General features: G+C 38.8%; 1 protein-coding gene across 10 annotated transcripts in view; it reads right to left on the bottom strand.

Annotated features, from left to right (window-relative positions):
- NUMB (NUMB endocytic adaptor protein) overlaps positions 1-25,822 on the bottom strand; it is a 187,299-nt gene that overhangs the window by 137,961 nt on the left and 23,516 nt on the right. For 9 of the 10 annotated variants that reach the window (XM_060139600.1, XM_060139655.1, XM_060139625.1 and 6 more), the window contains exon 2: positions 8,004-8,132. The gene's annotated coding sequence lies outside the window, so the exon portion shown is untranslated. Of the gene's footprint in view, positions 1-7,859; positions 7,878-8,003; positions 8,133-25,822 lie in introns of those variants that run through there. The other variant, XM_060139616.1, reaches the window with a different exon arrangement.

The following is a 25,822-nucleotide window of genomic DNA, read 5'->3' as shown; positions in this document are numbered from 1 at the left end:
GCAAAGGAAACCATAAACAAGACAAAAAGACAACCCTCAGAACGGGAGAAAATATTTGCAAACAAAGCAACTGACAAAGGATTCATCTCCAAAATATACAAGCAGCTCATGCTCAATATCAAAAAGCAAACAACCCAATCCAAAAATGGGCAGAAGACCTAAATAGACATTTCTCCAAATAAGATATACAGATTGCCAACAAACACATGAAAGGATGCTCAACATCACTAATCATCAGAGAAATGCAAATCAAAACTACAATGAGGTATCACCTCATACCGGTCAGAATGGCCATCATCAAAAAATCTACAAACAATAAATGCTGGAGAGGGTGTGGAGAAAAGGGAACCCTCTTGCACTGTTGGTGGGAATGTAAATTGATACAGCCACTTTGGAGAAAGTATGGAGGTTCCTTAAAAAACTAAAAATAGAACTACCATATGACCCAGGAATCCTACTACTGGGCATATACCCTGAGAATACCATAATTCAAAGAGAGTCATGTACCACAGTGTTCACTGCAGTACTGTTTACAATAGCCAGGACATGGAAGCAACCAAGAGTCCATCGGCAGATGAATGGATACAGAAGATGTGGCACATATATACAATGGAATATTACTCAGCCATAAAAAGAAACAAAATTGAGTTATTTGTAGTGAGGTGGATGGACCTAGAGTCTGTCATACAGAGTAAGGTAAGTCAGAAAGAGAAAAACAAATACCGTATGCTAACACCTATATATGGAATCTAAAAGAAAAAAAATGGTTCTGAAGAACCTAGGGGGAGGACAGGAATAAAGATGCAGATGTAGATAATGGACTTGAGGACATGGGGAGAGGGAATGGTAAGCTGGGATGAAGTGAAAGTGACATGGACATATATACACTACCAAATGTAAAACAGATAGCTAGTGGGAAGCAGCCGCATAGCACAGGGAGATAAGCTTGGTGCTTTGTGTCCACCTAGAGGGCTGGGATAGGGAAGGTAGGAGGGAGACGCAAGAGGGAGGAGAAATGCAGATATATGTATATGTATAGCTGATTCACTTTGTTATACAGAAGAAACTAACACACCATTGTAAAGCAATTATACTGCAATAAAGATGCTAAAGAAAGTTATTATGAAAAAAAAAAAAATGTCCTGGGGGCTTTCCTGGTGGCGCAGTGGTTGGGAGTCTGCCTGCCAATTCAGGGGACAAGGGTTCAAGCCCTGGTCTGGGAAGATCCCACATGCCGTGGAGCAACTAAGCCCGTGTGCCACAACTACTGAACCTGTGCTCTAGAGCCCGCAAGCCACAACTACTGAGCCCATGTGCCACAACTACTGATGCCTGCATGCCTAGAGCCTGCACTCCGCAACAAGAGAAGCCACCACAATGAGAAGCCGGTGCACTGCAACAAAGAGTAGCCCCTGCTCACCCCAACTAGAGAAAGCCCGCGTGCAGCAACAAAGACCCAACACAGCCAAAAATAAATAAATTTATTTAAAACAAAAATAATGTCCTATTCAATACTGTACTAGACATGCTAGCTAGAGAATTAAGCAAGAAAAAGAAACAGAAGGAATCCAAATTATAAAGAAGTAAAACTATCTCTATTCTCAGATATCTTGATTCTACATGTAGAAAACCCCAAAGAATACACACACACACACACGCATTAGAGCTAATAAATGAAATTAGCAAAATTTTCAGGGTACAATATCAACATACAAAATCAGTTGAGTTTCTGTATAAGGTTGACCCTTGAACAACACAGAGGTTAAGGGCACTACCCTCCATGCCATCGAAAATCCATGTAAAACTTTATAATCTGCCTTACATATCCGTTCCTCCCAGTCCGAGGTTCCACATCTATGGATTCAACCAATCTTGGGTCTCATAGTATTATATGCATTTATTGAAAACAATCCATGTATAAATAGACCCTTGCAGTTCAAACCCATGTTCTTGTTTTTTTTTTTAATTGAAGTATAGTTAACTTACGCTTCAGGTATACATCAAAGTGATTCAGTCAAACCCATGTTGTTCAAGGGTCAACTATACTAGCAATAAAATATCCAAAAAGGCAATTAAGAAAACAATGCCATTTATAATAGCATCCAAAAGAATAAAATACCTAGAAATAAGTTTAACTAAGACTTCTGTACTGAAAAAAACTACAAAGCACTGTTGAGAGAAATTAAAGACCTAAATAAATGGAAAGACATTCCATGCTCATGAACTGAAGAACTTAATATTGTTAAAATGGCAATACTGGGACTTCCTTGGTGGCACAGTGGATAAGACTCTAAGCTCCCAACGCACAGGGCCCAGGTTCTATCCCTGGTCAGGGAACTAGATCCCACGTGCATGCCACAACTAAGAGTTCACATGCCACAACTAAGGAGCCCACATGCTGCAACTAAGGAGCCCACCTGTCACAACTAAGGAGCCCGCCTGTCGCAACTAAGACCTGGTGCAACCAAATAATTTTTTTTAAAATGGCAATACTACCCAAAGCAATCTACAAATTCAATGCAATCCCTCCCAAAATTCCAACAGCCTGTTTTTCAGAAATAGAAAAGACAATCTTGAAATTCATATGGAATCTCAAGGGGTCCCAAACAGCCAAAACTATCTGGAAAAAGAAGAACAAAGTTAGGGGCTTCCCTTGTGGCACAGTGGTTGAGAGTCCGCCTGCCAATGCAGGGGACATGGGTTTGTGCCCTGTTCCGGGAGGATCCCACGTGCCGCGGAGCAGCTGGGCCCGTGAGCCATGGCTGCTGAGCCTGCGTGTCCGGAGCCTGTGCTCCGCAACAGGAGAGGTCACAGCAGTGAGAGGCCCGCGTACAGCAAAAAATAAAATAAAAAAGAACAAAGTTAGAAGACTCACACTTCCTCATTTCAAAACTTAACTACAAAGCTACAGTAATCAAACAGTATGGTACTGACATAAGGATAGACATATAGATCAGTGGAAAAAAATTGAGAGTCCAGAAATAAATCCATATATCTATGGCCAATTGATTTTCAACAAGGATGCCAAGACCATTCAATGAGGGAAAGAACAGTCTCTTCAACAAATGGTGCTTGGTCAACTGGATAACCATATGCAAAAGAATGATGCTGAGCCCTTACCTCACGCCATATAAAAAAAATTAACTCAACCTTACACCCTATAAAAACATTAACTTGAAATGGATCAAAGACTTAAATATAAGACCTAAAACTATAAAACTCTTAGAGGAAAACATTGGCGCAAAGCTTCATGACATTGGACTTGAGAATGAGTCCTTGTATATGACACCAAAATCAAAGGCAACAAAAGTAAAAATAGATAAATTAGACTACATCAAAATTAAAAACTTCTCATCAAAGGGCACAATCGACAGAGTCAAAAGGCAACCTATAGGAAAAATTGTCTACAAAACTTATATCTGATAAGCAGTTAATACCCAGAGCTCCAACAATGCAACAACAAAGAAAACCAAACAACGTGATTAGAAAACAGGCAAAGGACTTGAATAGATATTCTCCACAGAAACTATATTTATATTTGTATAATGGCCCACGAGCACAGGAAAAGATGCTCAGATGGCTCAACATCACTAATCATTAGAAAAATACGAATCAAAAGCACAATGAGATACCACCTAGCACCCGTTAGAAAGGCTATTATTTTTTTTTTTTTTCCCAAGCTTTAATTCCAACTGGAGCTGGCTGCTCAGGGGAGAGAAGATGACACAGAAGGATCAATGCAGACTTCCAGGAGTGATGGGGCCAAGGAGGCAAGCAACATTTACTGAATGTCTAGACTGTGCCAGGCCATCCTAACATTTAATACTGAATGATAGAAGGACAATTGTACCCTTCTAACAGATGAGGTTAACAAATGTGCTCCAGGTCACATGGGTATGAAGAGGTGGGCTCCCCACCAGCACTCACTCCAGTATATCTGATCAAAAGTCCATGCTTTTTGCATAGAAAGGCTATTACTGAAAAACAAACAGAAAATAACAAGTGTTGGTGAGGATATGGAGAAACTGGAACTCTTGTGCATTGTTGGTGAGAATGTAAAATGGTGCAGACACTATGGAAATGGTATGGCAGTTCCTCAAAATTTAAACATAATTACCACAATTCCACTTTTGGGTATACACCCAAAAGAACTGAAAGCAGGGGTTCAAAGAGGTATTTGTACACCAGTATTCATAGCAGCATTATTCACAGTAGCCAAAAGGCGGAAGCAACCCAAGTGTCCATCAAAGGATAAATGGATAAACAAAATGTGGTATATACAATGGAATATTATTCAGCTTTAAAAATGAAGGAAATTCTGATACATGCTACAGCATGTATGATCCTTGAGGACATCATGCTAAGTGAAATAAGCCAGTCACAAAAAGATAAATAGTGTATGATTCCACTTACATGAAGTACCTAGAGTGGTCAAATTCATACACAGAAAGTAGAATGTTAGTTGCCAGGGGCTAGAGGGAGGGAGGGAATAGGGAGTTGTTTATTGGGTAGAACTTCAGTTTTGCAAGGTTTAGAGTTCTGGAGATTGGTTGCACAACAATGTGAACATACTTAATACTACTGAACTGTACACTTAAAAATGATTAACATGGGGACTTCCCTGGTGGCGCAGTGGTTAAGAATCCACCTGCCAATGAAGGAGACACGGGTTCGAGCCCTGATCCGGGAAGATCCCACATGCCGCGGAGCAACTAAGCCCGTGCTCCACAACAAGAGAAGCCACTGCAATGAGAAGACTGCACACTGCAATGAAGAGTCGCCCCTACTCACTGCAACTAGAGAAAGCCCACGTGCAGCAACAAAGAACTAATGCAACCAAAAGTAAATATAAAATAAAAAATAAATTTATAAAAAGAAATTATTAATATGGGGACTTCCCTAGCAATCCAGTGGTTAAGACTCCATGCTTCCAATTCAGGGGGCACAGACTTGAGCCCTGGTCAGGCAACGAAGATCCCACAGTCGTGCAGTGCAGCCAAAAAAAAAGATTAATATGGTCAAATTTTTTTGAAATACTTTATTTATTTATTTGGCTACATCAGGTGTTTAGTTGCGGCATATGGGATCTTTCTTTTGCGGCACATGGATTCTAGAGCACGCGGGCTTAGTTGCCCCATGGCATGCGGGATCTTAGTTCCCCACCCAGGGCTCGAACCCACGTCCCCTGCATTGGAAGGCGGATTCTTAACTACTGGACCACCAGGGAAGTCCCCAATATGGTCAATTTTATGCTAGGTCAATCAATTCCTTGCCACAGATTTTAAATACTTTTATTAAACATTTCATATATAAAAGGTACCATACCTTTTAATAATGGGGCACACACAAGAAGAAAGTCACACAACTTCTGTTTTGCCAAAAACCTGAATGAGCATGAACTGAACGCCATTTGTTAGAAATAAGAATCTCACCAAAAGATAATGGTAAGCAGGAGAACCACCAACCCCAAAGAAATATGTCTGCCTTCCACAATTATTCAAAATTCTTTTTGCGTTTTAAAAGAATATTTACACAGCCATTCATATTTACAAGAGAACCTCATCATTTACCTCCTTCCATGAATTGAATAAAGTACCACAGACTAAACACCACCATATTTGCAATTTCTATATGGTGTTTTAGGAGTTTCCATTGTCTTTTGTTTTAGCTTCAGTCAGAAAGCAGTATCTCACTTACTTAAGGGATTTTTATCCCCTCAGGCATTGGCCTTGTGGAAAGGAGGCAAGGCAAAGTATTCAATAAACCTGAAGATGTTATCAGCAATTCACCTATTCAGACTACTTAAACGCAAAAGTGGGCTAAAAAAATGCTTAAAACAAAAAAGGCAGCAAGTTAGTTGCTTAAAGACCTTATATATGTTCGTACATATATGCACATATTTTGTTGTTGTATAAGATACACTATTTTATAATATCTGTAATCATTATTCCCAATCTAATTCTCCTGGAAACCATCTCATCTTGTTTTTAAATGCCAAGAAAAACAAAAACAGCTTTCCCAATTATTGTACCTTTTGAACTAAAATATATTATTTCACAAATTCAGTCAATTCTTATTATTCACAGTTGAGAGAAAAACGATTACCTCTATTGTCACAATAGCTGGTTCAGTCACTTTCCATTGTAAAGTATCTATCTACCTGTGAGTAGTGGGGAAATAGTAATGAACCAACTCAACTGAATTAGGCTCATTATAACATAAATCAACTAGAAATGGGAAAGCATCTAGATAGCAAGAAAATGTTCTGGGTCTAAGAGATAACGAGACGCTTGCTCCCTAGAACTTATTTCCCAGCTATAGTGAATGGATCAACACCCTCATGTAACGCTTAGAAGATTATCTAAAAACATCCCGTTACATCCAGAAATTGAGTATTAGCTATATTCAAAATTGCCACAGATCTATATAATTTTATATAATTATATAAATGCCACAATTTATATAATTGGTAAGTGTGATCAATAAGACAACCAAATATTCTATAACTTTCCAAGTTTTACTGTCACACTGAAAAAATATTTTCCTATTTAGCGGAAGTTTAGCAGGTAAAAAAAAATCCTGAAAAAGATTACATAGTTTTTCTTAAAAGAAGCAGAGAGACAAACTTGATGCACTAATTTCTCAAATCTAAATACTGTACTGGAAATCACTTTCCCAAATAATTCTCAAATTATTAAAATAAACAAGGAAAAAAAAACCCAAGTAAACTTTGAACAAAAATAACTAGCATTTTCTAAAAAACAACAAACCCGAACTACAAATCTTATTTTGCATCTTGTGTATAAATTTTTGTCTCTACTTTTGATTATAGCAGTATGCTGCTTTGTTGATACGCAAGAAAATTCAAAATCTATTTCACTTCTTCCTGTTTGGGCATCTTATTTTCAATATCATATTCTAGTAGACAAGAGCACAAAAAATTCTTATTGGACTCATACACCATAATTTCCTGCAAATATCCCAGTTTTTCATTTATTATACCCATGTTTATATTCTTTATCTTAAAAGTAATACAAATTGTGGCAGATTATATCATCCAAAAATGGCTACAATGGCAGATTCCATCCCATATGCTCTTATAAATTGATGTTGATACTCTTCCCTTCAAGTGGTGGGGTCTATGTCCAGCCCCTCCTCTGAACCTGGGTGGACCTTTATGACTACCTCAACCAACAAAAAAAGAGCAGAGTAACACTAGGTGACTTCCAAAACTAAGTCAAATATGCCAGGTAACTTCGCCTCGCTCTTTTGGGATGCTCTCGCTTGGAACCCACCATGCTGTGAGGAAGCCAAGCAGCCAAAAAGAGAGGTCATCTGCAAGTGTTCTGGCCTACAGAGAGCACTAACCACCAGACACATGAGTGAGCAAGTCTTCAAATGATTCAAGGGTGGGAGGGAGACACAAGAGAGAGGGGATATGGTGATATAAGTATACGTATAGCTGATTCACTTTGTTATATAGCAGAAACTAATACAACAATGTAAAGCAATTATACTCCAATTAAGATGTTAAAAGAAAAATGATTCTAGCTCCCAGCCATTGAGCCACCACCCTCCCTCCAGCAACCCCACCTCACACCACGTCTTAACAGAGATAAGCTGTCCCCACCAAGCGAGCCTTGCCCAAATTGTGGATTCATGAGCAAAATAAATGACTGATGTGTTTCAAACCACTAAGTTCCAGTGTTTTGTTATGCAACAACAGGTAACTAACGCAAGTTCATAAATACAATTTGGAAAAACATACAAAAAGAAAAATATTTTAATTACCCTAAGTTTCACCACTGATAACATTTTGACACATATTTTACAATCAAGAAAATGTTTTGCCCACCCACCTAGAATTCCAAATGCTTTGTTTTTAACAGGATAAAGGGTTAAATTCTTAAAGGCAGTCAACTGTTTGCATCTAACAAGAAATAGGAAGGAATCGTATTAGCACTCATTCTACTTTTCTTATCCTTCTTATCTCTTTCACTTACCTGTCCTCAGTGAGGTGTCTGAGGATGGCTGGCCCACCAATATTCCAATCTATGGATGTGGATCAAAATCTTGGGTTGCAACAGCAGCTGCACTGGCCTTCTTCCCTGGAAGTTGTTTAAGCCCCAAATCTGAAATTTTCAAGGAAAGAAAACGCTAAATATAGACATCTTTTTAAAATCACTTATAATTCCATCTCTACAACTGAATGGGAGCTGTTAGAGTAGGTTAAAATTACATGGAAGTGAATGCACAGGTTTCGCTAAAATGGATTTGGGTAACATGGATTCAGTCCAACTCTACTTCTTAACAGCTATATGATCTTAGTGAAGGCACAAATTGTGCCTTAATCTCAGCATGTGATGAAGACTGAGGGGACAGGATCAAAATTTGGGGCTGAGAGTCAGAAGATCTGGGTTCTAAACTCAGTGGTCATTCTGCCTTGCTGTAAGAACTTGGATACTTCTCTAGATTCAGATACATCATCTCTAAAAGGAGAGGACTGCATTAGATAATAGTTCCTGAAATCTAATTCTTGAACAGGTACCAGCCATGACCAAAAAGATGGGTTTAAAGTTACCAAACTGTGCTTACTATGAGATTGCCTTTCCTACTTTTTTGGTGTTAAAATGGCTTCTTTTATGAGATGATGTGATAGACAGTAGTAGTTGTGTTTTAAATACCCTAAATAGGCAAAATCAAAAGCTGAAGCCCTATGTAAACAATCAAAAATTGTATTTTAGAAATTTAGTGTCTAATATTTACATGAGCTCTAAAATTCCTTTTACTTCTAACATTCTACATATTCATTCACTACTCAACTTTTATTAGGTAACTAATATGTGACAAGTACTCTACTAGTTGCTGGGGGGGCCCCAGAAATACTTAAGACTAGTCCCTGCTCTAAAAAAATCTCCCAATCTAACAGGAAAACAGACACATAAACCTCAAATACAATTTAATGGGTTAAGTCTTCAAAGAGAGGTCTTGTACCTACGACAAACATACAGGAGGTAGAACAGTAAAATGAATGAGTTTTTAAATTAAGTAGGATTTTGGACTGAGTTTTGTAGCTGTATGAGGAAACTACCTCTTTGAACCTCAATTTGCAAATTTCCACATTTGCAAAACAGGAATGATTACAGATACCACTGAGTTGTGGTAAATATGACAAGATGCTAAAAATAAAGGGCCAATCCACCCACAAATTTGGCTTATATACCTTCCTGAAGACAAAATAAAAATGTATCATGTATTAATGAGCTGGCACAAAAGGGGTTATTTACAACACTGATTTACACTCAGTGGTACCTTTCTCTACTAGCCTCTGAACAACTGAAGGACACACCCAAGTTTGCTCCATTTTACATTCCTAGCACCTAGTACAATGCCTTATAAAGAACAGGTATCAATAAAGTTTATTAGGAAAAAATGACTTATTGAATGAATGGCTTCTCTCTCTTTTTTTATACAGGAATTAAAGTTATAGTAGCTGAAAGTAAAAATTCTTAAGATTTTTATTCAAAACTAATTTTAAGTGTATATGTTAAGCACCCAAACCTGTCGTATTAGAACCTGGATATCCATGCCTGTTTTAAAAAGCAAAATAAATTCATCATAGACAATGCAATAGTGGTGTTCCCAAATAAAAAGACTAGCAGCAACTAACATTTATTGAATACTTACTGTGTGCCAAAACTCTTCAAAGCATTTTCCGTGGATTAATTATCTCACTTAATCCTAACAACAATACTTATGAAATGGACTATTAATGATTTTATAACCAGAAAAACTGAGGCACAGAGAAGTCAAGTTACTTCCAACATCACAAAACTACTAAGCAGTAGGGTTGGGATTAAAGAAAAAAAATCAGGCTGCATGACTCCAGACTCCTCTTTTTATTTTTCTTTAACTAAATAACTTTAAGAAAAAACAAAACAGATTTTACCAGAACTAGAAACATATGCTCCTAATGAGTCTTAAAAAAAAACTAAACAAAGAGTCCTTTAATATGTGCGCTAAACACAAATATATAATATAGTTCCTGCCCTCAAAGGCTCAATTACACACCAACGTGGTGATGTAATATTAACAAGTCACACCCTAATTTTATTCTTAAATTTAATTATTTCAGTATTAGACTTATCTGTATTTTCTTTCTCATTTACTTTACATTTACATTACTTTTTCATTTATTTCATATTTCAATTACATTTCCAGGTATTACTATCTTGAGTTTTCAGAATATATAGGAAAGGCTTATATGGTTCTAAAGGAAAACTGGGTTAAAAACTGGAAAACGTTAGAAACTTATTTTGTATGGACACCTACTTTGAGATATTTACATTTTTATTTTTTATTTATTTTATTTATTTTGGCTGAGCCGGATCTTAGTTTCGGCATGCAGGCGTCTTAGTTGCAGCATGCATGCAGGATCTAGTTCCCCAACCAGGGATCGAACCCTGGCCTGCTGCACTGGGGGTGAGGAGTCTTACCCACTGGACCACCAGGGAAGTCCCCAGATAACTACATTTTTTAAAACCCACAGAATAAGAACAGATGAATTTCATTTCCAGTAGATGCTCTAACAAAACAATTTCAGATGTAATTTGCAAATATATTTTTAGCCTATAATCTGTTTTACTTAATTTCTTCCTTGGCCTGATTCTAGAACAGACTATAATGCTTTTAATGTTTTACTTTCAGTTTTAACAGTTATGTTAAAAGAGAACGAAATACTGAAATAACAATAGGTGCAGCAAACGCTTTTCAAATATGCCAGAAATCGCACTGGGTTTGTAACTAGCGAAAAAACTTGACATGTGGTTCATTTAATCATAATGAACCAATACAATTAAAGGAACAATGAGATTTTGTCCATGATTACATTTCACATCTTTCTGCCTACATAACAGTACAATAACTAAGTCTCCTTACAATATTATAACTATTGGGTTGGCCAAAAAGTTCGTTCAGGTTTTTCCTTACGGAAAACCCAAACTAACTTTTTGGCCAACCCAATATTTTAAAAGGAAACCAACATGTTCCAATGACACTAAAACAAAGAGCCATAATAAATTATGGATGTTAGTAGTAATTCCCCAATATCTTCAGATTGGAACAAACTAGGTGTTATATTAAAGAGGATACATGAAAATATGTTACTTTTAAAATAGTACCAGAAAGGGGAAAAAAAAATCTAAACTTCTAAAAACACAACTGGAAACACTAGCATTGTGAATTCATAAAACTAAATAAAAGGTTGCTGGTTCAAAGATTTGGCTTGCCAAATTTTTCTCTATGGATAAATGCTTGATACCCACTGGACATTTTATACCACCTCCAAGATTAAGAGTCTTCTGCTAATTCTGTGAAGATAAATGAATTCCCAGGTTGCTTATGCTCCAAGTAGCTGTCACCAGAGGAACAGATCAGAGAAGGGCAACTTAATCACATTTAAGCTTATTCAGATCTGTAAAACAAAGGAATTTTTTTTTTTTTTGGCGGTATGCGAGCCTCTCACTGTTGTGGCCTCTCCCGTTGGGGAGCACAGGCTCCAGACGCGCAGGCTCAGCGGCCATGGCTCACGGGCCAAGCTGCTTCACGGCATGTGGGATCTTCCCGGACTGGGGCACGGACCCGTGTCCCCTGCATCGGCAGGCAGACTCTCAACCACTGCACCACCAGGGAAGCCCAAACAAAGAAATTTGACATACTCTCCACACAGAATATGCCTATGGGAAAAATTATACTATTTAAAGAAAAAAAACCAAACACTTATTTTTACTTTTTTTTTTTTACTACAATCACTATGCCAATTAGAGTAAGTATAAAGAGGAGAGAAAATCTTCCCAATTACAAACTAAGTCCTCCTAGTCAATACCTAACTCTTAACAAATTTTGTTTCTCTGACTAGATATTTACTTTTATCATACCTGAAAATCCTCATCTCTTTCACCGCCTAGTATCTTTTCAAAGGTTTTAGACCCACCCACTATCCAACCTCAGTTGATTACCTCCTTAATACCCCTTCTTTGTATATGAACATTAACAGCTCTTATCATTTCACTTCACCAAGGCCAAGTTCTGAGTGATGTGCTGCTCAGAATTCCAAGTCTGTGCTGCATGGCCCCAAATCACTCCTCTCAAAATGGTAGCAGGCTATTCTTCTTTTCTCTTATTTATACACTAATTCCTTGCTACACAAAGTGTGGTTCACAGATTGGTAACAGAAGCAGCACCCAGAAGCTTGTCAGAATTGCAGAATCTCAGGCCCTACCTTAGACCTATTGGCTAAGAATCTGCAATTTAACAAGATCCTCAGGTGATTCATACACATAGAAAAATTTGAGAGGCACTGTCCTTGTTCACTCATTCAGGGTCTCTTTCTCCTGCTTTACAGTTCCTCACTTCCTATCTGGCATATAAGGGGACCAGATCCTTTTTCTTTTGAGCATACTGAAACCCACCAAAATGAAATAAGGAATCTTTAAATAAGACTACATAGTTTCTTCCTAACCTTTTCATAAAAGATTGTAAACTCCATGAAGCCAGGGACTTCATTGTATCCTCAAAACCAAAACAGTGCCAGGCAAATATTTGTAAAGGGAACAAAATAGATAGCAGATGATCCCTAAAGTCCTCCAACTCTTAACTCTTTGGCTCTTCCATTTGCTATGTAAGCAAAATTCTACCTAAGGTAAGGGAAGCTAAAATATGAGATCACCTAAACTTAAAAAAGGAAAAATATAACACTTTAAAGGATTTGATCAAGGTCACAAGGCAGGTTCATGATTAAGTTCATAAGACTCAACAACATTTTAATCAAATCATTACATCATTATTAATATTACTGTATTTCATTATTATATTCTAGGTCAAATGACTCTAATACTTCCTCTACATATATCAATACATCCTCCACTATCACCTAGGTAGCTAGCAAGTTCAACTGTCCAGAAGAGTTATGCACTCAGAGTTTAAGGAAGCCTAAAATTTACACACTGCTGGACAGAATCTGTACATAAAAATTAAAGATTACATGGTATGATTAATTTTTTTAAAACCAGAAGAAATAAGTTCTTTCGATCCTTATCTAGCTCTTGTTGAAACAGAGAAAAGAAACAAAAGGAAAAGAAATGAATAAAGGTATGGAAAAGACAAAAAAAATCAGGAACCAGATATAGCAACAAGATATAGAAAAGAAGAGATCAGGATTAAAAGTAATCAAAGGTCTCAAGGAATGAGATATAGGCAAAAGTGGCTACAAAGACAAAGAGCAGAATACCAACCAAGGCAGCATCCTCGTCAACAACCTCTAATGATGACACATAATGCAAGAAATTTTTAGAGCAAGTAGACTGTAGAATATCTCATGAGGTTAGTGTATCACTTCTCCCATCTACTATATCCTACATATCTAAATTAACAAGAAAATACATCCCAAACCCTTAGAGATCAATAAAAAGCAAATTAGGTTCAATATGTACTATGTGTTCTGTGGCAAGTTAAGTATTGGTTTGGAAAAGTTTTCATCAATCTCTATGAAGATTTTCATCCAAAAAAAAAAAAAAAGGTTAAAATAAAGTTTTGATTCCTCACCTGCCTTTTACATTTCATTTTCCCAAACTACTTACAATATCAGATGTAATTCAAAACAGATTTAATCAGTTCATGCAGAGATTTCTATTTCTAAAAAAACATTTTCTAGAAATCTCTCAATTTTATACATATATATATATATATATAAAAAATATTAAATCAGGGTGGGCCAAGACCACCAGAACAATGGGCCAAAATAGAAATAGTAAAGGACTAATAAAACTGACTATAAAAATGTAAAACATCTATACTGCAAAAGACATTATGAAGAAAAATTAAAAGACAAATGACAAATTGGGAAAATATCTACAATATAAAACAAAGGTTTACTATCCTTAGTGTATAAGGAGCTCTTACAAATTAATAAAAAGACAGGAGCAGAAATACATGAATACCAACTGACAAAAAAAGAAACAAAATAATAAGCACACGCTGTTCAACTTCACTAGTAGCGACCAAAGAGATGCAAATTACTATAATTTCTTGACAAATACGAAAATGATCAATAAAACCCAGTGTTTTATAAGGTATGGGGAATCTGGCACTCCTATTCACTATTACTGGAACTATATATATATTTTTTTGCATTTTATTTTTAACTTTTTATTTTATATTGGAGTATAGCCAATTAACAATGTTGTGATAGTTTCAGGTGCACAGCAAAGCGACTCAGACATACATATACACGTATCCATTCTCCCCGAGACTCCCCTCCCATCCAGGCTGTCACATAACATTGAGCAGAGTTCCCTGGGCTATACAGTAGGTCCTTGTTGGTTATCCTTTTTAAATGTAGCAGTGTGTACATGTCAATCCCAAACTTCCTAACCATCCCTTCCCTCCACCCTTCCCCCTGCCCCCCTGTAACCATAAGTTCATTCTCTAAGTCTGTGAGTCTGTTTCTGTTTTTTAGATTCTGCATATAAGCGATATCATACAATATTTGTCTTTCTGTGTCTGACTTACTTCTCTCAGTATAACAATCTCTAGGTCCAACCATGTTGCTGCAAATGGCATTATTTCACTCTTTTTTATGGCTGAGTAATATTCCATTGTATATATGTACCACATCTTCTTTATCCATTCCTCTGTCGATGGACATTTAGGTTGCTTCCATGTCTTGGCTATTGTAAACAGCGCTGCAAGGAACATTGGGGGTGCATGTATCCTTTCGGACCATGTTTTTCTCCAGACAGATGCCCAGGAGTGGGTCATATGGTAGCTCTATTTTTCATTTTTAAGGAACCTCCATATTGTTCTCCATAGCAGCTATACCAATTTACATTCCCACCAACAGTGTAGGAGGGTCCCCTTCTCTCCACACCCTCTCCGGTATTTATTCTTTGTGGATTGTTTGATGATAGCCATTTTGACTGGTGTGAGGTGATGTCTCTTTGTAGTTTTGATTTGCATTTCTCTAATCATTAGCAATACTGAACATCTTTACACGTGCCTCTTGGCCATTTGTATGTCTTATTGGAAAAATGTCTATTTAGGTATTCTGCCCATTTTTTGATTGGGCTGTTTGTTTTGATGATATTAAGCCACAGGAGCTGTTTGTAGATCTTGGAGACTAATCCCTTGTCAGTCACATCATTTGCAAATATTCTTCCCAATCTCTGGGTTTTCTTTTCATTTGTTTATGGTTTCCTTTGCTGTGCAAAAGCTTTTGAGTTTAATTAGGTCCCATTTGTTTATTTTTTATTTTATTTCCATTACTCTGGGAGACAGATCAGAAAAGATATTGCTGTTATTTTTGTCAGAGAGTATTCTGCCTATGTTTTCCTCTAGGAGTTTTATAGTGTCCAGTCTCACACTTAGGTTTTTAATCCATTTTGAGGTTATTTTTGTGTACAGTGTTAAAGAATGATCTCAATTTCATTTTTTTACATGTATCTGTCCAGTTTTCCCATCACCATTTGTTGAAGAAACTGTTTTTCCATCATTGTAGAGTCTTGCCTCCTCTGTCATGGGTTAATTGACCATATGTGCGTGGGTTTATTTCTGGGCTTTCTATCCTGTTCCATTGGACTATAGTTCTATTTTTGTGCCAGTGCCACACTGTTTTGATGACTATAGCTTTGTAGTATAGTCTGAAGGTACTATATTTTAAAATAGTTTATAAAAACTTTTAGGAAAATAATCAAATTTCAAAATATGCCTATCCTTTGACAAAACAGCCCCACTTCTAAAAAATTTATTCTAAATAAATGGATGTGTGCAAATATGTGTGTACAGAAGAGCCATTACATATGCCTAGCATATGGCAGGTGTTCAATAAATATTTGATGAATGAACCATAATATTGTTTATAATAGCAAGAATTGTTAACAGTAGAAATGTCTACAAATAAACCATGACATATCCATACCCTGAAACCCTATGCAGCCGTCAAAAATGATAAAAACAGATCTATAATTATTGATTAAAAATACATCTATAATAAATTATAGATGTAAAAGAAAACCAGTAAAATGTATGGCAATTCCTCAAAAAATTAAACGTAGAATTACCATATGATCCAGCAATTCCATATGGTATATACCTAAAAAAATTGAAAGAAGGACTCAAACAGGTATTTGTACACCAATGTTCACAGTAGCATTAGTCACAAGAGCCAAAAGATGGAAACAATCCATGTGTCCAGTGATAGGTTAATGAATAAACAAAATGTACATACAATGGAATATTATTCCAAATAGACATACAATGGAATGTTATTCAGCCTTAAAAAGCAATGTTCTAAACGTATGGACACCAAGGTGGGAAAGTGGGGGGGGAGGGCGGGTTGGTGGTGGTGGGATGAATTGGGAGATTGGGATTGAAATATATACACTAACATGTATAAAATAGATAATTAATAAGAACCTGCTTTATAAAAAAATAAAATTTAAAAAAAAAGCAATGTTCTGATAAATGCTGCAACATGGATTAACCTTGAAGAAATTACACTAAGTGAAATAAAGCCAGATACAAAAGGACAAATATTGTATAATTCCATGTATATGAGATATTCAGAGTAGTCAAATTTGTAGAGACAGAGAGAAGAATGGAGATTGCCATGGGCTGAGGGAAGAGGAGAATGGGGAGTTAATGTTTAACAGGTACAGAGTTTGAGTTTGGAAAGATAAAGTTCTAGAGATAGATGGTGGTGATGGTTGCACAACAATGTGAATGTACTGAATGCCACTGCACTGTACACTTAAAAATGGTTAAAACAGGGCTTCCCTGCTGGCACAGTGGTTGCAGCGGACATGGGTTCGTGCCCTGGTCCGGGAATATCCCACATGCCGTGGAGCGGCTGGGCCTGTGAGCCATGGCCGCTGAGCCTGCGCGTCCGGAGCCTTGCTCCGCAATGGGAGAGGCCACAACAGTGAGAGGCCCACGTACCGCAAAAAAACAAAAAAAAACCCAAAAACATAATGTTGATTAGCCAAAGCAAGCAAGAATATACATACACCATGGTTCTATTTTTAGAGTTAAAAAATAAATAAAACTAAACAATATATTTTTGAAATACATGCAAATGTGGTAAACTTTTAAAAAAAGGAAGGGAATGATAAGTAAACATTCCAAAACAAAATCCTGAATAGTTTCATCCCTGGTGGAAAGACAAGTAGATGGAAAACAAGGAGAAATATCCCAACAACATTGGTAATGTTCTTTTTCTTGAGTTGGGTGGTGGGTTTACAGGTATTGGTTTCATTATATGCCTCATTACTTACATACACAGTACCATATTCTAATCTATATATCAAATAGTTCATAATGGGATGGGAAAACAGAAAACGAAGGGAGAGGGAAGAAAAGGAAAGGGAAGGACAGACATCAATAATGAAAGTCAACATGGAACTCCTATCTCTCCCTGCAAAGGGCACATAAACTTCCATTAAATATAGGCTCCATCCTGAAACCCCACTAAAACAAAAAAAGTTTTTTGTTTTGAAAGCATAAATCTGAAATGAAACGCAAGTAGGTAACTTACCTATCCTCAGTTTTTAAAAATTACGATAATGCCTAGGGCTTCCCAGGTGGTGCAGTGGTTAAGAATCCGCCTGCCAGTGCAGGGGACATGGGTTTGAGCCCTGGTCCGGGAAGATCCCACATGCCTTGGAGCAACTAAGCCCGTGCACCACAACTACTGAGGCTGTGCTCTAGAGTCCATGAGCCACAACTACTGAAGACTGCGGGCCTAGAGCCTGTGCTCCGCAACAAGAGAAGCCACTGCAATGAGAAGCCTGTGCACCACAACGAAGAGTAGCCCCTGCTTGCCACAACTAGAGAAAGCCCGCGCGGCAACAAAGACCTGATGCAGCCAAAAATAAATAAATAAAATAAATAAAAATTTTTTAAAAGATAATGCCTAATGTAATATAAGAGGGGAAAAAAGTAATTTTTAATAAACTATTTTAATATGTAAATGTACCAGTATAACCATCCTAAAATTCATATTAATAAGAAAATAGACACTTGCTCCCACACACAGAAATGCCATGAACAGGGACTTCCCTGGTGGTCCAGTGGGTAACATTCCGTGTTCCCAGTGCAAGGGGGCTGGGTTTGATCCCTGGTTGGGGAACTAGATCCCACATGCATGCTGCAGCTAAGAGTTCACATGCCGCAACTAAGAGTCTGCATGCTGCAACTAAGAAGTCCGCATGCCACAATGAAGATCCCTCATGCTGCAACTAAGACGCAGCACAGCCAAAATAAATAAATAAATACAAAAAAGAAAAAAAGAAAAGAAATGCCATGAACATGACAGCTACAAATGAAGACTGACACAAATGAGCTGTGTTGGGAAATCAAATACCACAAGGGGCAATGCCATTGGTAATATGATTTTCCAAAACAGTTAACAACTCGTTTTAGTTCTAAACAAAACAAAGTACAATTTGCTCTCCATTTACCCAGTAATTACATTCCTGGAAAATTCAGTGTCTATTAAAGCCATGCAAAAACCCACTTTGTGTTTAAATGTAAAACAGAACTAGGATCAGATAAGTACAAACAGGTTTTTCACCCTTAAGAAGGTCTGGGGAAATGTTCAAAATTCATGCAGAACTGTCTCATACCTTGTGAGATGTATGGCATTCCTGAGTCCTGCTCACTAAATGCCAATGCTGCACCTACCCCACCTTAATCACTGTGGCAACCAAAGGTGCACACTCAAAGATCCAAGCACATCATAGGGGAAGTACTTACTCCATTGAGAACCGGTGACTTTGAGAAAGGCTAGGTCCCAATTTGGATTCTAGATGCCCCTTATTTTACATGACATCACGAAGCTGAATGTAAATGATAAAGTCTAACCAATTTCTAACTTTGGCAAAGGAGGAATCCTCATAAGGTGAAGAATTTATTGTTAGGGAAAATATAAAGGCAGGCAAAAACCTAAGGATATTCGCCTTAAATACAACTGATACATCAAACCAAAAGCTGGCAGTCTTTTCACCCAAATGATGGCAATCTTTAAGGACAGTATTGCTCTCTGGCTAAAATACAACAAATGTCACAACTGAAAAACACTGTAAGAAAGGGTATGTTATAGATCACAAAGCATTTTTAATTTTAATATTTATAGCAATTCTATGGGACAGATATCATTATTCTTTTCAAATTACTTATAAGGAAAACAATCTAAAAAGGTCAGGGCTTCCCTGGTGGCGCAGTGGTTGAGGGTCCGCCTGCCGATGCAGGGGACACGGGTTCATGCCCCAGTCCAGGAGGATCCCACATGCTGTGGAGCGGCTGGGCCCGTGAGCCATGGTCGCTGAGCCTGCGCGTCCGGAGCCTGTGCTCCACAGCGGGAGAGGCCACAGCGGTGGGAGGCCCGCGTACCACAAAAAATAAATAAATAAATAAAAAGGTGAAAGTCGGGGCTTCCATGGTGGCGCAGTGGTTAATAATCCGCTGCCAATGCTGAGTACACGGGTTCGAGCCCTGTCCAGGAAGATCCCACATTCCATGGAGCAACTAAGCCCATGTGGCACAACTACTAAGCCTGCGCTCTAGAGCCCACGAGCCACAGCTACTGAACCCGTGTGCCACAACTACTGAAGCCCGCGCACCTAGAGCCCGTGCTCTGCAACAAGAGAAGACACTGCAATGAAAAGGCTGTGCACCTCAACGAAGAGTAGCCTCCGATCACCGCAACTAGAGAAAGCCTGCGCGCAGCAACAAAGACCCAACACAGCCAAAAAACAAATTAATTAATTAATTAAATTTTTTTTAAAAAAAGGTCAAAGTCACAGACCTAATAAACTGACAGAGACAGGACTTTAAGCCCTCTGATTTCAAATCCTGCGTCTTTCCCTCAAACTAGTATCTGCTTCACAGAGGCCCAATATGGCAATACAGATCAAAGGAAATTCATCACTCAGTACAACAGAAGTGTCAATGTATAGCCTCAATCTATTTTGATATATGACAGATAGTTGCACTTATACTACGTATGTCAGTTATTTCTCAATATGAGATTTTTTTTTTTTTCTTTTTTTTTGCGGTACGCGGGCCTCTCACTGTTGTGGCCTCTCCCGTTGCGGAGCACACGCTCTGGATGTGCAGGCTCAGCAGCCATGGCTCACAGGCCTAGCTGCTCCGCGCCATGTGGGATCTTCCTGGACTGGGGCACGAACCTGTGTCCCCTGCATCGGCAGGCAGACTCTCAACCACTGCGCCACCAGGGAAGCCCTATGAGAGATTTTAAAATGTTAACAGTCTTGTCTCATATTGAAAAAGAAAAAGAAAAATACTTAAAAAGAAAAAAGTAAACTTTTAGCAGTTACCATGACATATAGTGTCTAATTATTTCCTAATATCAGAAAGATTCTGGATCAGAATCCTAATGAATCTTCTACTGAATCAAACACTTCAGAATCCCACCACAGATTCTGACAATTAAAGAGTTAATGGGAAACTTCCGGGAAGATGGCGGAAGAGTAAGACGTGGAGATCACCTTCCTCCCCACAGATACACCAGAAATACATCTACGCGTGGAACAACTCCTACGGAGCACCTACTGAACGCTGGCAGAAGACCTCAGACCTCCCAAAAGGCAAGGAACCCCCCACGTACCTGGTTAGGGCAAAAGAAAAAACTAAACAGAGACAAAAGGATAGGGACGGGTCCTGCACCAGCGGGAGAGAGCTGTGAAGGAGGAAAAGTGTCCACACACTAGGAAGCCCCTTCGCGGGTGGAGACTTCGGGAGGCGGAGTGGGGGAGCTTGGGAGCCGCGGAGGAGAGCACAGCAACAGGGGTGCGGAGGGCAAAGCGGACAGATTCCAGCGCAGAGGATCGGGCCGACCGGCACTCACCAGCCGAGAGGCTTGTCTGCTCGCCCGCCGGGGCGGGCGGGACTGGGAGCTGAGGCTCCGGCTTTTGTCGGAGCGCCGGGAGAGGACTGAGCTTGGCGGCGTGAACACAGCCTGCAGGGCGTTAGTGCACCTCGGCTAGCCGGGAGAGAGTCCGGGGAGGAGTCTGGACCTGCAGAAGAGGCAAGAGACTTTTGCGTCCCTCTTTGTTTCCTGGTGCACGAGGAGAGGGGATTAAGAACGCTGCTTGAGAGAGCTCCAGGGACGGGCGCGAGCCGAGGCTGAGGGTGCGGAGCCCAGAGACAGACATGAGACGCTAAGGCCGCTGCTGCCGCCACCAGGAGGCCTGTGTGCGAACACAGGTCACTGGCCACGCGCCCCTCCGGGGAACCTGTGCAGCCCGCCACTGCCAGGGTCCCGGGATCCAGGGACAACTCCCCCGGGAGAACGCAAGGCGAGCCTCAGGCTGCAACATCACGCTGGCCTCTGCCGCTGCAGGCCCGCCCCGCACTCCGCGACCCTCCCTACCCCCCGGCCTGAGTGAGCCAGAGCCTTCGAATCAGCGGCTCCTTTAACCCCGTCCTGTCTGAGCAAAGAACAGACGCCCTCCGGCGACCTACACGCACAGGCGGGGCCAAATCCAAAGCTGAGCCGCTGGGAACTGTAAGAACAAAGAAGAGAAAGGGAAATCTCTCCCAGAAGCCTCAGAAGCAGCGGGATTAAAGCTCCACAATCAACTTGATATACCCTGCATCTGTGGAATACCTGAATAGACAACGAATCATCCCAAATTAAGGAGCCCTGTGGATGAAAGGCTCTTGGTGCTGCAGCCAGGAGTCAGTGCTGTGCCTCTGAGGTGCGAGAGCCAACTTCAGGACACTGGTCCACAAGAGGCCTCCCAGCTGCACATAATATCAAACAGCAAAAATCTCCGAGAGATCTCCATCTCAACGCCAGCACCCAGCTTCACTCAACGACCAGCAAGCTACAGTGCTGGACATCCTATGCCAAACAACTAGCAAGACAGGAACACAACCCCACCCATTAGCAGAGAGGCTGCCCAAAATCATAGTAAGTCTACAGACACCCCAAAACACACCACCAGACGTGGACCTGCCCACCAGAGAGACAAGATCCAGCCTCATACACCAGAACACAGGCACTAGTACCCTCCACCAGGAAGCCTACACAACCCACTGAACCAACCTTAGCCACTGGGGACAGACACAAAAAACAACAGGAACTACGAACCTTCAGCCTGCAAAAAAGGAGACCCCAAACACAGTAAGATAAGCAAAATGAAAAGACAGAAAAACACACAGCAGATGAAGGAGCAAGATAAAAACCCACCAGACCTAACAAATGAAGAGGAAATAGGCAATCTACCTGAAAAAGAATTCAGAATAATGATAGTAAGGTTGATCCGAAATCTTGGAGATAGAATGGACAACAGAATGGACAAAATGCAAGAATCAGTTAACAAGGACCTAGAAGAACTAAAGATGAAACAAGCAACGATGAACAACACAATAAATGAAATTAAAAGTACTCTAGATGGGATCAATAGCAGAATAACTGAGGCAGAAGAACGGATAAGTGACCTGGAAGATAAAATAGTGGAAATAACTACTGCAGAGCATAATAAAGAAAAAAGAATGAAAAGAACTGAGGACAGTCTCAGAGACCTCTGGGACAACATTAAACGCACCAACATTCGAATTATAGGGGTTCCAGAAGAAGAAGAGAAAAAGAAAGGGACTGAGAAAATATTTGAAGAGATTATAGTTGAAAACTTCCCTAATATGGGAAAAGAAATAGTTAATCAAGTCCAGGAAGCACAGAGAGTCCCATACAGGATAAATCCAAGGAGAAATACGCCAAGACACATATTAATCAAACTGTCAAAAATTAAATACAAAGAAAACATATTAAAAGCAGCAAGGGAAAAACAACAAATAACACACAAAGGAATCCCCATAAGGTTAACAGCTGATCTTTCAGCAGAAACTCTGCAAGCCAGAAGGGAGTGGCAGGACATATTGAAAGTGTTGAAGGAGAAAAACCTGCAACCAAGATTACTCTACCCAGCAAGGATCTCATTCAGATTTGATGGAGAAATTAAAACCTTTACAGACAAGCAAAAGCTGAGAGAGTTCAGCACCACCAAACCAGCTCTACAACAACTGCTAAAAGAACTTCTCTAGGCAAGAAACACAAAAGAAGGAAAAGACCTACAATAACGAACCCAAAACAAGAAAATGGGAATAGGAACACACATATCAATAATTACCTTAAATGTAAATGGACTAAATGCTCCCACCAAAAGACACAGATTGGCTGAATGGATACAAAAACAAGACCCATATATTTGCTGTCTACAAGAGACCCACTTCAGACCTAGAGACACATACAGACTGAAAGTAAGGGGATGGAAAAAGGTATTTCATGCAAATGGAAACCAAAAGAAAGCTGGAGTAGCAATTCTCATATCAGACAAAATAGACTTTAAAACAAAGACTATTAGAAGAGACAAAGAAGGACACTACATAATGATCAACGGATCGATCCAAGAGGAAGATATAACAATTGTAAATATTTATGCACCCAACTTAGGTGCACCTCAATACATAAGGCAAATACTGACAACCATAAAAGGGGAAATCGACAGTAACACATTCATAGTAGGGGACTTTAACACCCCACTTTCACCAATGGACAGATCATCCAAAATGAAAATAAATAAGGAAACAGAAGCTTTAAATGATACATTAAACGAGATGGAGTTAATTGATATTTATAGGACATTCCATCCAAAAACAACAGAATACACATTTTTCTCAAGTGCTCATGGAACATTCTCCAGGATAGATCATATCTTGGGTCACAAATCAAGCCTTGGTAAATTTAAGAAAATTGAAATTGTATCAAGTATCTTTTCCGACCACAACGCTATGAGACTCGATATCAATTACAGGAGAAGATCTGTAAAAAATACAAACACATGGAGGCTAAACAATACACTACTTAATAACGAAGTGATCACTGAAGCAATCAAAGAGGAAATCAAAAAATACCTAGAAACAAATGACAATGGAGACACGACGACTCAAAATCTATGGGATGCAGCAAAAGCAGTTCTAAGAGGGAAGTTTATAGCAATACAATCTTATCTTAAGAAACAGGAAACATCTCGAATAAACAACCTAACCTTGCACCTAAAGCAATTAGAGAAAGAAGAACAAAAAAACCCCAAAGTTAGCAGGAGGAAAGAAATCATAAAAATCAGATCAGAAATAAATGAAAAAGAAATGAAGGAAACGATAACAAAGATCAATAAAACTAAAAGCTGGTTCTTTGAAAGGATAAACAAAATTAATAAACCATTAGCCAGACTCATCAAGAAAAAAAGGGAGAAGACTCAAATCAATAGAATTAGAAATGAAAAAGGAGAAGTAACAACTGACACTGCAGAAATACAAAAGATCATGAGAGATTACTACAAGCAACTCTATGCCAATAAAATGGACAACCTGGAAGAAATGGACAAATTCTTAGAAAGCCACAACCTGCCAAGACTGAATCAGGAAGAAATAGAAAATATGAACAGACCAATCACAAGCACTGAAATTGAAACTGTGATTAAAAATCTTCCAACAAGCAAAAGCCCAGGACCAGATGGCTTCACAGGCGAATTCTATCAAACATTTAGAGAAGAGCTATCACCTATCCTTCTCAGACTCTTCCAAAATATAGCAGAGGGAGGAACACTCCCAAACTCATTCTACGAGGCCACCATCACCCTGATACCAAAACCAGACAAGGATGTCACAAAGAAAGAAAACTACAGGCCAATATCACTGATGAACATAGATGCAAAGATCCTCAACAAAATACTAGCAAACAGAATCCAACAGCACATTAAACGGTTCATACACCATGATCAAGTGGGGTTTATTCCAGGAATGCAAGGATTCTTCAATATACGCAAATCAATCAACGTGATACACCATATTAACAAATTGAAAGAGAAAAACCATATGATCATCTCAATAGATGCAGAGAAAGCTTTTGACAAAATTCAACACCCATTTATGATAAAAACCCTGCAGAAAGTAGGCATAGAGGGAACTTTCCTCAACATAATAAAGGCCATATATGACAAACCCACAGCCAACATCGTCCTCAATGGTGAAAAACTGAAAGCATTTCCACTAAGATCAGGAACAAGACAAGGTTGCCCACTCTCACCACTCTTATTCAACATAGTTTTGGAAGTTTTAGCCACAGCAATCAGAGAAGAAAAGGAAATAAAAGGAATCCAAATCGGAAAAGAAGAAGTAAAGCTGTCACTGTTTGCAGATGACATGATACTATACATAGAGAATCCTAAAAATGCTACCAGAAAACTACTAGAGCTAATCAATGAATTTGGTAAAGTGGCAGGATACAAAATTAATGCACAGAAATCTCTGGCATTCCTATACACTAAGGATGAAAAATCTGAAAGTGAAATTAAGAAAACACTCCCATTTACCATTGCAACAAAAAGAATAAAATACCTAGGAATAAACCTACCTAAGGAGACAAAAGACCTGTATGCAGAAAATTATAAGACACTGATGAAAGAAATTAAAGATGATACAAATAGATGGAGAGATATACCATGTTCTTGGATTAGAAGAATCAACATTGTGAAAATGACTCTACTACCCAAAGCAATCTACAGATTCAATGCAATCCCTATCAAACTACCAATGGCATTTTTCACAGAACTAGAACAAAAAACTTCACAATTTGTATGGAAACACAAAAGACCCCAAATAGCCAAAGCAATCTTGAGAACGAAAAATGGAGCTGGAGGAATCAGGCTTATAACTTATAACTAACTTCAGACTATACTACAAA

Source organism: Lagenorhynchus albirostris, chromosome 1, assembly GCF_949774975.1.
Source record: "Lagenorhynchus albirostris chromosome 1, mLagAlb1.1, whole genome shotgun sequence".
Taxonomy (NCBI): domain Eukaryota; kingdom Metazoa; phylum Chordata; class Mammalia; order Artiodactyla; family Delphinidae; genus Lagenorhynchus; species Lagenorhynchus albirostris.
The sequence above is the reverse complement of the archived record's forward strand: the minus strand, read 5'-3'. Positions and strand labels throughout refer to the sequence as shown.